Genomic DNA, 15,092 nt, shown 5'->3' on the forward strand with positions numbered 1-15,092 from the left:
AATCCAATTCTACTTTGGATCTCAGAAATCATATCCAGAGTCCATCTTAGGGTCCAGAACCCAATTCTACCTTTTTTATCTCAAACTTCAGATCCAATTCCACTTTAGGATCTCAGATCCTAAACCCATCCAAAATCCATTTTAGGTTTCAGAATCCAATCCCATCTTGGATTTCAGATCTTGGATACAATTCTATTCAAAATCTAGAATCCAATTCCATTCCCAATTCTAGATTTCAAATCCAAGACCATTTTCAGATCTCATTTGAATCTCCTAAATCCATTTCCATTTGGATTTCTCAAAATCCATCCTGAACTCCAACTTTCAAATCAATCTCGTCTCTCAATTCTACTTGGATTTTCCTAAACTCTTTTAAATTTCAAAATTCAAAGCCAGAGTTCAACTCTATTTCAGATATTCATTTCCTTTCCTAAATCCAAGATTAAAATTCAAAATTCAAAGTCTATTTCCGACTTTGAAATTTTATCTCAGCTTTAAATCATTCTCTTTCCAAGAGATCAAGATTCATTCTTTCCAACTCTAAATTACTTCAAAGACTTAGAACTTCTCTGATCTATCTCAAGTTCTAAATTAGATTCAAACATTCAGAAATCATTTCTTCACCCCATTATCAAGTTCATCTCAGAACACTTGAAAATTTTTAAAATATCTTTCAAAAGAGCATACATCCTTGCATTGCACAAGCATAATTCTTTGTGCATTTAGATTTTTAGGATAAATTCTTAGATGATATTTAGGCAAAACAAAGGGCATAAATTCGATCCTTGGTTTGATTACCCCTGGTAAAGGTGTCAGGAACGGTCGAACCTCGTACCGACGAGCGAATCCCGTCTCTCCATTTTTCCCGCAATATATTTCAAAATGGAGGCGAGTTATTTGCTAAATATTTTCAAATCAAGGTCAAGTGAAAACCCGCAAAAGAATTTCTCTCTCTTCTCTTTCTTTCTTTTCTCTTCTCTCTTTCTGTTCTGTCTTTTATTTTTTTTCCTTCAAAAAGGAGAAAAATAGAGGTTAGAAAAGGAAAAGAGAAGGAAGAGAGAGAAACTATAAGAGAGGAAAAATTTTGCGATGATCACAGCTGGATCCTGAAAATGACATGCAATGTGATGCGATGCAATAAAATGATATGAAATGGCATGAAATGATATGAAATGTCATGAAATGATATGAAATGTCATGAAATGATATGAAATGTCATGAAATGAAACAAAATGGTATGAAATAAGATGCAAAATGCAAACCCTGGATACGGGATTTGAAGTCTCAGACTCTTGGGAAAAATAAACAATTGAACATTTATGTTCGAAGATAAAAATTGATAATTGAATATCAGATCTGACACTCGATCTGATCCAAATGTGAAATGGGTCTCAGATATATCTAAAATTTTTAGGAAGGGAACTGATATGAGCTCCAATTATTGATTATACCAGTTGGGGGAGTGATAAAAATGAAGTTTCAGACAAAATGATCGAGAAATGATTTTGCCCCTGCAGAGCATGGAGTGACACTGAAACAAGGTTTGAACTGGTTTTGACTAGTTTAAATTGAATCCTAGGGTTTTCAAACTCAGAGGAACTGAAATAACACTGACTCAACCAAACTCCTAGACTGATGGACCGAGAAATGGTTCAACTCTCAAAGAAATGATGAGAAATGACCACTATAGTGAAATGGACAACAAGACTGCATTATGTTTGAGCTAGAATGAAGTTCAGGAATACTAAGATGAATTGATTTTAGAGATCAAACACTAGCTCAACTGTCTGGAATTAGCTCAATTTCAACTAAAATGGACTAAAATGGACTCCGACACTATAGGAAATAGAATTTTACTGGATCTGAGCCACTTGAACTCCTGGTGAGCTCAAGCTAGACTCAAAGGGATAGGGTCGATTGAGATTAATTTACTTAGGAACAATTGACTATAATTCAAGTAAGAAATGAGCTTATTTCTCAGGAAATAAACTGATTTTAGCCAAAAAAGGTCAGAAATGAATAGGATTTACTCGTCGTGAGCTTAGGTGAGCTAGAAATGACTGACATTCTAATTATTCTGAGCTCAAAATGAGCTTGGTTGACTCTAACTGACAGGGATCTAAGCTGACCTAGTGGTAAAATGAGAAATTTATTTACAAAATGGAAGGGAAATGACACATGAACTGAGATCGACCTAGGGCTAGTGTAACGCCCCGGATTTTCAAAACAAAACTAAGTTAAAATTTTCATGAATTTCTTTTTTTTTCATGAAATTTTCATGAACTTACAAAAGCTTTTAGCAGCAGAATAAGACGATAATGAGTCGTCAGTTTAGAAAACCCCGAGCACGTTGCAGGTATGTGGCCAAGCAACTCATTGACCACCAAAGTGTTCCATTTTATCGAAAACCACATGTTTATTACAACATCGCTGCTTGGAAAAACAATGTAGGTTCAATAAAAGGAAGCAGTACAACTCTGTCTAGAGAAACCCTGGAACTTGATGCCACCTTGCTCCGCATATCGCCACGTAGGTACAACACCTGAAATCCCCATTAAATGGGGTCAGAACCACTGATGGTCTGGTAAGCAAGCAATCATACGTCCATTCAACTCAAGTATATATGATGACCACTCAGGGTCGCAATTTGTAATAGCGACGCTCAAGCCTTCAAGACTTAGCGTATATCGCAAGAGCCTCCTCAGGGCTATGAGTTGAACATCTGCTCAAGTCTCCACGACTTAGCCTTGTCCTCTTCCGGGTCACAAAGGGATGTCTAGCTCAAGTTTTCATACTTGGCACATCCGTATCCCACGCATCTAAGGACAGCTCCTCGAGCTTCGCTTAGTCGTGCGGATACAACACGAGACTTTGCCCAGTCGGTCCAGTCGTATACCGAACATGACACCTTCACAAAGGTTATGCAGGACTGACTCAACAACGTCATCCACTCATACATTCAAGCATCGTTGAACCTAAGCTAATGCATTGTTTCGATAATTAACCTCTTCCACCCTTGGTACGTGGGCGAAGCAATTGTCTGGGCATCAACTCGACGTTCTGGGGGGTGATTATTCTATGTATTTTAGATACCCCAGAGGCTTGTTGACCCTATCCATAGTAGGGCAGTGTGTTTCAACTGGGAGAACCCTACTAGGCCCATATTCGGATGCATCATCTACTTGCAGTAGTTAGGTTCAATCCTTAGATCTTAAGGATAACCACGACCCCAAAACCCATGAGTGACTGAGGCCATCGTGGACTCTATCAGGTCCAAAGTAAAATACGTGTCACTCAAGGCTGTACCGTCACTGTCATTCCATAGTGAGAATAATTCCTGAAGGGGTCTGCCAGTCTTACAATTACTTGGATAGATATAAGCATGCCATTCAGGCCGCCCGTGCTTTAGCACTACGGGAGTATGTACCCGACCCCATTCAGTCCACCCCAACACAGTTATTACTGAGGGGGTACCCCTAACACGATTTTCAATCATGGGGTAATTGCGACCTTAAGTCTTATTCATATGCATGCAGAACACTGCTCTTGGCACTGCGACCACCATGAGCATCACACCTCTTTTGGGTGGAAACAACACACTCTACCTCATCAGCCCTTATGAGTCTAGTTGCGTAACTGTTCTCAATGAGCATGCATATGACTCGATCTAAATAGATCGGCTACTCAGCGTATTTTTACGCAACGAGTCCAAACCTAGTATTTTTTACTCCGGCTCAGCGGCCCTTACGAGCAAGGTGCCCTTGTAGGCACAGGGATACGAGCCATTCTACATCGTTCCATCAACGGATATCATTATATCGTTCAACTGGTTTCGACAACTCTTTTGCCAACCATTTCGTCAACACCTCCACTGCTCTATCGGCAGCGGTGCGACGAACCCTTCTACGATGTAGAAGGCATTCCATGAACTGAGTAGCACTTTGCTATGTGTCAGAGTATCCTGCTACATTCTTTCTAAGCTATTCTTAGCTTCTCCAGAATTTTCAGCAGCACTTTCTCTCTTTTACGGAGAAAGCGTGCGTTTCTTTTATCCATTTCAGCGGCATCTCCCCTCTTTGGCGGGAAATCGCTACGCTTAACTCGGGAAATGGATGTGCACTGTTGTGCGTACTTTGCATCCATCAAGGTTGCAGGAACCCTGGGCCATAGTCAGGCCATACGTAATTGACTTAGTCTTTACGTAAAGAGCATTTTGCCAAAAAGCGAAGCCTTTCCAATAGGGGCTTCATTCGTCAAGTAGAATCTTGAACGAGGAGTGGTCAGGGAATCGCATTGGCGATTTGGAGTTGATCTTCATTTGAACGCTCATTTATGCGCCGTATATTTTGTATAAGCAGGAGCCTTGGTGTCATTCAACACGACAGCGTAAGTAAATACATTGCAGAAAGCAGGAGCCTTGGCATCATACGACGCGACAGCGTAAGTAAATGCATAATCGAAAGTGCAGAAATCGTAAATTACAAAAAACATGAGCCTTGGCATCATACGACGCGACGACAAAGGTAAATTACATAGCCTGTGTGATATAGGATGCGTCGGTAGAATCAACAGATATACACCTAGATCTGCATCCAACGATAGTTACGAGGTGAGCGGGTGAACACCGAAGTGTTCTGAAGGGCTCAACCAAGAACTAGGGTGAGATACTGGTTGCACTTTTGGAAGTGATATTTTTAAACAATATTTTTCAATGAAATACATGAGAAAATCGTCAACCAAAGATATAAAACTGACTTTCCACCGAAGTGGCGAGTACGGGTCGAATCCACAGGGAACGAGAACATTCTGAATTAATTCCAAAATAACACTTTATTAATAAAAACAAAGTTTACAACTATGTCAATGTTTACAAGTTACATTAAATAACATTCTAACTATGAAAATAAACTACAATAGGCGGCTAAGTCTTCAGCAGGTCTCCAGGGGCATTTCTATCATTGCACATCAAGTGCAGTCGCACATCACAATTGAATTGCATCTATTAACCTGTTCTAACTTCACAACCTACATAATAAAAACAAAAAGTCAGTAACTAAATCAAGAATTCATCTAGATTACATCTACACTATTTCTAAATTAAATTACAGTTAATTTAAATATATAAAACGAAAGTTATACTAACTAAGCTAAGTAACTCTAATTACTCTAAATACTGTTAATATACTAACTAAAATATTAGAAAACAGTAAAACCACACGAAATCAAACAAATAAGTAAAAGACTGTTTTGTCCCTAAAGAAGGCAAAAATGAATTCTGACAGCTTTTTGCAAAATGACTGTTTGAGGGGTCAAACGAATTTCAAAATTAGTCAAATCACTTCTATTCTGTAAAAGACAGATCCAAGAAGCTGACGCAGTTTACAAAAGTGAAAAATACATTCTGGATCTCCAGAACGAAGCGTTTCAAAATCAGAATAATTTGGGAAATCGTTGGACCCGAAATTTTAAAATCAGAAAAAGCTGTTTTCATAATACGCTTAAAAACCAGACCAAATCAACTCAAATCGAGCTGAAATTTGGTCTGCAGACAGTTAACATGCCAAAGTGGAGAATAAAATAATAATTTTCAGAAAACTCACGAAAAATCCACATAAAATAACTAGTGCACGATCGGGTAAAAATTAGGGTTTTAGTTCAGTGCACTATTCATCCCTTTGAATCCACAATTAACATTTGGACATTAAACCATGTACAAAAACAGTCCTAACTGAACCTAACCTACTGTTAAACTACAACAAACAATAACAATTAAACTAAGTTATAAAATCTAAGAAATAACCTAACCTAAACTCACTAATACTCTAAATAAGATATCTAAATAAATATAAACTCTAACTAGACATAATATATAACATCTAATTGAAATTCCACTAGAGGGGGGGGTGAATAGTGAAATATGATTATGATCGATAAAATAAAATAATTAAGCAATAAGGCACAACACATAAAACACAGAAGTTATACTGGTTCGGTCAGTATCTAGACCTACATCCAGTCCCCAAGCAAACCACTTGAGATTCCACTATAACATCCGAGTTACCGGATAAATAGTACAACACCCTCTTCCCAAGAGGTCTTCTTCTCTCAACAGAGAAGGGCAACACCCTCTTCCCAAGAGGTCTTCTTCTCTCAACAGAGAAGGGCAACACCCTCTTTCACAGAGGTCTACTTCTTTAAACAAAGAAGGAGTACAGTGAATAAACAGAGTTACAATACTTCCTATAGAACCTTCAGAATGATATGAATGCACGAATGAAGGATTCTAAGAATGTTCTGTTTGTCACTCAGAGGATACTCTTTGTCAAAGAGCTGGACTTGACTTTTTCTCTTTTCTTTCTTTTTCTTTTTCTCTTTCTTTTTCAAGGCTCTCTTTTCAAATCACGAATAGAATATTTTTCTCTTTGTAAGCTCACACGTCTATTTCATTCCTCTTGTTTGAATAGTTTATGTGTGTGTGTTTATATAGCTTATAAAAAGTAGTCGTTACATTTTGGAATTGTAACTTTTTGAAATATGAAATGTTATGTCTTTTCAAAAATATCTTTTAGAGAAGATCGAGAATGCCTTTTTCTAGAAGAGTAAGATAGAGGGTACACTAGTCGTTTGTAGTGTTTTAGGTAATACATATTTTATGTAAAAAGTCTATTTCTTACAATAGTACATTTGAACGTTGGGTTGTAGTTTTGTCTTTATTCTAATTAATGATTTGAGGTACATTAGTACTTCTTTACTTTAAATGAGTGTAAGTACTATGAGTGCTTTGAGATATTTATTTGTACATAGTCATGTCAAGTGTATTCTTTATGTAGTGTATTTCAAAGTTTCCAGAGAGAATGAGGACCAAAAAGAAGGTCGACATTCTTTGGGAAGGATATTTAGAAAGGATTTGTTACAGAAGGCATTTAATGCTTTGTAGAGAGAATGATGACTTCAAGTAAGTCGACATTCTATGGTTATGAGAAAAAGTAACTATAGTTCTTTTAAAACCATATTTTATTTGTTTTTCTTATGTGTAGCCGATTTATGTTTTTGTCTTCTTTTTGTATTTAAGAAACATTTCATTAGAGAAGATAACTAAGGTCTTTTCAAAAACATATTTTATTTGTTTTTCTTATGTAGTCGATTTTATGTTTTTGTCTTCTTCTTATATAAAAAATATTTCATTAAAGAAGATAACTAAAGTCTTTTCAAAAACATATTTTATTTGTTTTCTCCATGTAGTCGATGTTATGTTTTTGTCTTTTTCCTACATTTTTTTTTTTTTATGTTTTCTTGTATATAGTGTAAGGTACAATGATTATATGACAAAAAGTCTTTTTCATAAAAGGTTGTAAGAAGGTACAATTATTATATGACAAAATATCTTTTTCATAAAAGGTTGTAAGAAGGTACACTTATTGGTTTTCAAAAAAAAAGAAGCTTTTTGAAACTATCGTATACTTTTATGATATAGTATGTATGAATGAGTATGTAATATGCAAAATGCAAGTTCTTGAAGGTTCTGTTACATATGACTTTAAAGAGAAAAAAATCTTCATCTTGAGGTAGCCGATTTCTTCATTTGAGCTTTAGGAAAGCATGGCTCATCAAGCTTTTTCTTCAAGGAGTATGATTGCACCATAGTTGTACTTGAACAGGAAGTCTTCATCCTTATTGGGTGAGATATCCTTGCATCAAATACTCGTTAGATTTAAGGCAAAACATATTCAGTCATAAGATAACATTATTTCAAGAGAACATATTATCATATCATACAAAATCAAATAAGACAGTGTATCATATTATGTGACATCAAAACCGAATTTCTCAACATTCTCCCCCTTTTTGATGATGACAAAATATGCTCCCCCTGTCAAAAAGACATTATGCATAGAAATAATAATATGATAAAAATGTGAGATAATGTTTAAAGAGAGAATGTTTCTCCAATAATGGAGACAGGTTTTCTCCCCCTTTGTCATGGACAAAAAGGAGGGATCAGAGTAAAAAAGTTATTACAGACCAAAAAATACGTCTATCTCGAAGGTGGAGAAGGTGAAGGCGTCCGGGTGGCACGATTCCGCTTGCGAGTCTGCTGCAACAGGGCTTGATTACGAAGGATTCGATCTTGAGTTTGCTCGATATCCATCATAGCAGAAAAGTAATTGAAGGAGGATATTGGATCTGCTTCATCAGAGCCGGGCATGTGCAGGGACCTTAGATTGAAGGTGGCAGCATCGAGGACATGAGAGGGTCGGAGGATGACTTCGTTGTGAAGTGGTACTTGGAAGTAGTTGAAAATGGGAGTTATGAAACACCCAAAAAGAAGAGGCTCAAATTTCTGATAACGAATAAAGAGGTTGAAAATAATGGATGACCAATTTATCGGAAGAGAAGAAAGGATGGCGTAGATAAGAAGAGAGATTTTTCGAGGAACTAATTCTTGGCGGGGATGCTTGGGATAGAGGTTGTGGAAAAGAATCTGGGCAAATAGCTGAGCTTGAGGTTGGAGATTCCTCATGTGCCACGGAAGTTGGTAGCAGTTGGTGCAGAGAAGTATTTTTCGAAGTACCGATCGGTCGATTGGTACTATGGCGTTAAGGTCGGTACCGGTGGAAGGTAGATTTAGAATTCTACCTAGGTCGGAAGCATTGAAAATCATCAGCTGTCCTCGGACTTTGCTGGTGATTGAGGTTTGTTCATGATCAGAAGAGAAGTTGGTATAAAACAGTCGAACTAGTTCAGGATAATAGGCGGCTGGGGATGAAGATCCTATGAGAGGTTTGAGTTCGGGGAGATAGGTGTCTAAGTCGAAGAACATAAAGTCGTCAAAGTTGATCAATTTTCCTTCATGAATGGGGCGAGAGCAGAGTGAGGTGTAGGTGTGAAACAAATCAGGATACCTTAGATCGGCGGAGGTGATCACATTGGTAGAAGAGGAAGCCATTTTCGAGTGTCTTGAAAATAAAGCACTAGGAGAGAAAGGAGCTAGAACCGAGAGAAAATTTGTATAAGGATAGAAAAGATCGAATGGAATGGTAAGAGATGAACCAATTGATTAAATAGAAGGAAGAAAATAATTGTTGATATGAAATGAGGAAATGTGTGAGTTGTAAAATAAGAGACTTGTGAATGACAAATCAAATCAATTTTGGAAGAAAGTGTATTATATTAGCATAGATATTAAGAAGGACATAGTTTCGAAATAATTTTTCTATATATGTAACAAATTTACTATGGGCAATCTTGTTGGATAGTGAGAAGAGTCATGAATTGAGTATGGAGTGTCATATTAAATGTAAGAGAAAGAATGATTCAAGTGTTTTTAAAGTTTTTCGTGAAGATCATGAAGAATAGAGAGTGAATAATGGCCTAATAAGAACAAACAACTTTTTCAAGAATTTACTTTATGTGAAAGCATTCCAAAATCGTGAAGAGGGAGTTTGGAATAGGACAAACATGAGAGTATGAGGAAATGCAATAATTTCTTATTTAAGAAGTGTATATTTTGATATACGTGAAAGGAGTGTGAATAGATATAAAGGAGGGTGATACGGATATGTAAAAGAAATGAGAGTGGTCATAAAGGACACCAATCACTTGAAGTTGGATAGAAATTGTATGACATAAAGTGGAGTGAAGGACAAGGTTTTAATGAATCTCGATTGGAGAGAGATATAAAATATATGAGAGAGTCATGGTCACGGATGAAAAGGAACTTCGTATAATGTAGAGAGAGAGATAAAATGGTGATACAAAACGTACTAATGAGTGGAGTACAAGTTTTTGAAAAGAGAATTTTACAGTACTTTTTCGTAAAAGATGTAAACCATGAAGAGATGATAATAGATTGTTCTTAGGCTATGATATAATAGATGATATAGTAAAAATTTATACGTAAAAACATAGCAACTAGATCTTTAGAAGAAGAAGGTAAAAAGAACAAAAAAAAACATCATTCGATTTTGACTAAAATTTGAAAAGTAAGATTTCTCATAAAATAATATGTTATCATGTTGAAGGTGAATCAACTTATCGTAAGAGAAGTTTTCACAAAAGGACAATAAATAATAAAGGAGATATGAGATGAGTGATGTGAACAATGTCATGATAGCTTTTAATATAATTAGTTCTTATGGATATGAGTGAAAGGAGATAGGACAAGGAGTCATTTTGGATGTGTACTTGAAAGATGACAGGTTGAAAGACATAAAGAATGTGTCTTATAAGAGTTTAGAGTATACGTGAATATGGAAACCTAGTTTGACTAACAAAAATCGATAAGAAGAAAAAGACTTTTAAAATAAGATTTTAACAAAACTTATAAGAAGTATTATATTAAGTGTGATTAATTTATAAGTCACTTAGTTTACATATTCCTAGTTCTCTTCTAATTCGTGTGAAGTCTTCATGTCTTAATGGTTTAGTGAATATGTCTGCTAACTGTTGATTAGTGGGTATGAATTCTAGTTTAATTATGTTGTTTAAGACTTGTTCTCTTAAGAAGTGGTGTCTTATTTGAATGTGCTTAGTTCGTGAGTGTAAAATAGGATTCTTAGATAGGTTTATAACACTTGTATTATCACAAAAAATAGTTGTATTTTCAAAATTTAAACCAAAATCTTTTAATGTTTGTTTCATCCAGATAACTTGAGTACAAGCTAGGCTAGCAGCAATGTATTCGGCTTCAGTAGTTGATAATGATACACAATTCTGTTTCTTACTGAACCATGATACCAGTGAGTGCCCTAGCATGTGACATGTTCCACTTGTGCTTTTTCTGTCAGATTTACTTCCAGCAAAGTCAGCATCACTGTATGAGATTAGATCAAATGTAGAGGATTTTGAATAGAATAATCCAAAATCAACTGTGTCTTTTAAATATCTCATTATTCTTTTTACAGCTTTAAGATGTGATTCTTTTGGGCTTGACTGGAATCTAGCACACAAGCAAACACTAAACATTATATCTGGACGGCTAGCAGTTAAATAAAGAAGTGATCCTATCATACCTCGGTATACCTTTGTATCAACAGTCTTACCATCTTCATCTTTGTCCAACACAGTAGTAGTGCTCATAGGAGTGGATTTTGAAGCAGTTGAGTTCATGTTGAACCTCTTCAGAAGTTCATGAGCATACTTAGATTGGTTGATGAAAACTCCATCCTTGGTTTGCTTAATATGCAGTCCAAGAAAGTAGGTGAGTTCTCCCATCATACTCATTTCGAATTCCTTCTGCATGGACTTAGAAAAATCTTCACAGAGAGTGCTGTTAGAAGATCCAAAGATGATGTCGTCGACATAGATTTGAACAATTAGGGTATGATTATCCACTACTTTGACAAATAGTGTAGAATCTGCTTTGCCAACAGAAAAACCAGTTTTTAATAAAAAGGTTTTAAGTCTTTCGTACCAAGCACGAGGTGCTTGTTTTAAACCATACAAAGCACGTTTGAGTTTAAAAACATGATCTGGGTACTGTTCATTTTCAAATCCTGGAGGTTGTTTTACATAGACTTCTTCATTTATAAAACCATTTAAGAAAGCACTTTTAACATCCATTTGAAATAATTTGAAATCCATATAGCTTGCATATGCTAAGAGCATTCTAATAGATTCAAGTCTAGCAACAGGAGCAAATATTTCATCAAAGTCAATACCTTCCTCCTGGTTGTATCCTTGAGCTACTAGTCTGGCTTTGTTTCTTATAACATTACCTGTTTCGTCTAGCTTGTTTCTGAAGATCCATCTTGTCCCAATGATTGGATGATTCTTTGGTCTCGGCACAAGATCCCAAACGTCATTTCTTTGGAATTGATTCAGTTCTTCAGTCATGGCTAGCATCCAGAACTCATCAATGATGGCTTCATCAATCTTCTTTGGTTCAAGTTGAGAAATGAATGCCATGTTTGCAATCCGTTCTAGCTGAGCTCTAGTTTGAACCCCCTTTGTTAGTTCTCCCAAAATCTGCTTTTGAGGATGATCTTTGATATCGACAAAGGTTCTTTGGTGATCATCTTCATTAGACTTAGCTGTGTTATCTAAAAATAAATCTGTACTTTCAACATCATCATTAGTTTGTATATGAACAGATTGATCAATAGATTCACAAAAACTAACATGCATAGATTCTTCAATAGTATTATGACACTTATTGAAAACTCTGTATGCTTTACTATGACTTGAATATCCTAAGAATATGCCTTCAACAGATTTAGCATCAAACTTATCTAGGCTATCTTTTGTGTTTAGGATGAAGCATTTACATCCAAAGACTTTGAAGTAGTCTATTCTTGGAGTTCTGTCATAGAATAGTTCATAGGGAGTTTTATTTAATAAGGGTCTAATGAGAACTCTATTTGTTATGTAGCATGCAGTATTAACAGCTTCTGCCCAAAAAGATTTTACAAGATTATTGTGTTGGAGCATAGTCCTGGCAGATTCCTGAAGGGTTCTATTCTTTCTTTCTACTACACCATTTTGAGGTGCAGCTCTAGGGAAGGCAAAGTTATGAGAAATACCATGCAAGTTACAAAAATTTTCAAAGAGTTCATTTTCAAATTCTCCTCCATGGTCACTACGGATTTTAACAATAGAACATGATTTTTCATTTTGTAATTTTTTACATAAGATTTCAAACTGACAAAACGTGTCACTTTTGTTTTTCAAAAATATTACCCAAGTAAATCTTGAGTAATCATCTACAATGACAAAAACATATCTATTATGATTAAGGCTAGCTACCCTAGAAGGACCAAAAAGGTCCAGGTGGAGAAGCTTTAAAGGTCTTTTACTTGAGATGACATTTTTTGATTTGAAAGGAGATTTTGACAATTTTCCTAATTGACATGCATCACAAAAATAATCCTTTTTAAAAGATATGTTGGGTAACCCACGTACTAATTTATTTTTAGCTAGTTTGGACATGTATTTTGAATTGACATGGCCCATTCTCATGTGCCATAGATGTTGAGTGTCATTATTAGCTATAAGACAATGTTCTGTGATGTTTTCTAGGTATAGTTCGTATATATTATTCTTTCTTATACCTTTTAAGATGATGTTTTCATTTGTGTCAGCTATGAGGCATGCATCATGATTAAAGCTAACATTATAACCTGTGTCACACATTTGACTGATACTTAGTAGGTTATGTTTTAATCCTTTAACAAGGAGAACGTCTTTGATAAGAGGTTTGTCTATGTTACCAATATTTCCAATACCAATTATCAAACCTTTGTTGTTATCTCCAAAGGTGACGGTTCCTCCTTCTTTATGATGAAGAACAGCAAAAAGGTCTGGATGTCCTGTCATGTGCTTTGAACATCCACTATCTAGTATCCATTTATTCTTCTTTGGAGCCTGCAAAACATTAAGTAAATCTTCTTTTTGGTACCCAATCGGGTCCTTTTTTGTTAGACTTTGGAACCCATATCCATTTGGATTTGGGTTTGTCTATCTCTTTAGAGGAGTTAAAAAGATTATTAATATAATACTCCTTATTTGGTTCAGATGAACTTTTCACAAATGTGGTCTTTTGATTTATACAAGAAGGTTTTTTGAAATGAGAATAGCCAATCCCATTCTTGTAAAAGGAGACCTTCTGAGAGGATAAGAGTTTATCCAAGTTCTCTTTTCCTTTAGTAAACTTGAAAACCGTTTTCATAAGGTTCTCAGTTTTACTTTTTAGCTCTGAAATTTCTACTTGCATATCTTTAGTTTTGGAGCTAGTAGAAGAAATTTCAGATATAAGCAAAAGATTTTTCTTTTTCAATTCAGAATTTTCACTGCTGAGTTTTTCATTCTCTTGAGAAAGCTCTAAATTTTCAGATTTTAAAGCTTTATTTTTTAAACTCAATTTTCTAGATTCTTCAAATAGTTCTTGAAAAGCATCTAGAAGTTCTTCAAAGGAAAAATCAGAGATTTCACTTACCGAACTTTCGTTTGCCATGAAGCACATATTTGCAGTTTTGGCTTCATCATCACTTGACTCTTCACTAGTGGATGGTTCTGAATCATCCCATTGAGCATGCAGAGCCTTTTTCTTGAAGAACCTCTTCTTTGGTTCCTCAGTCTTGGACTTTCTTTTGAGAAGGGGACAGTCACGTTTTAAGTGCCCTGGCTTATTACACTGAAAGCACATGGGATCTTCTTTAAGATCTTTTCTTTCCTTGTGCCTGTTTGGAAGCCGGTTCCTTCTCATGAAGCGCTGGAATTTTCTGGTAAGTAGCGTAATTTCTGATTCTTTATCTGAGTCTTCATTCTCAGATAGGGCTGAGAAAGCTAGAGTTTTCTTTACTGGTTGCTCTTCTTCCCTTCTTTCTTTCATGTGGACTTCATAGGCCATAAGATTTCCTATTAAGTCGTCCAATGTAAGCTTAGATAAATCTTGAGCTTCTTCAATAGCAGTGGTCTTTCTCTCCCAATCAGTTGTGAGAGATCTCAAGATTTTCTTCACCTTTTCAGTCTGGGAATATGTTACACCCAGAGATTTCAGATCGTTGGTGATGTTGGTGAATCTGGTAAACATCTCTGTGATGGGTTCATCTTTGTTCATTTTGAACAACTCATATTTTCTAACAAGAGATGATATTTTGGCTTCTTTAACTTTGTTGGTTCCTTCATGAATCACCTCCAAAGAATGCCAAATGTCATATGCAGATTCACATATGGATATTCTGTTGAATTCATTTTGATCAATGGCACAATATAAGGCATTCATAGCCTTTGCATTTAAGTTTGCCATTTTCTTTTCTTCATCAGACCATAAGTTATAGTCTGCGGATGGAGATGTGTATGGATGCTCAACAATTTTCCATACAGCAAACTCTATGGATTTGAGAAAGATAGCCATTCTGCACTTCCAATATCCATAGTTGGAGCCATTGAAGAAGGGGGACGAGATGCGTGTTGACCTTCAATATCACGAGCATAAGAGGTAGATGCCATTTGTGCTGGAAGACTTGTTACGTCGAAACCAGCAAACCTGCTCTGATACCAAATGAAATTCCACTAGAGGGGGGGGTGAATAGTGAAATATGATTATGATCGATAAAATAAAATAATTAAGCAATAAGGCACAACACATAAAA

This window comes from Nuphar pumila, chromosome 15 (assembly GCF_984573655.1).
Source record: "Nuphar pumila chromosome 15, dmNupPumi1.hap1.1, whole genome shotgun sequence".
Classification (NCBI taxonomy): Eukaryota; Viridiplantae; Streptophyta; class Magnoliopsida; order Nymphaeales; family Nymphaeaceae; genus Nuphar; species Nuphar pumila.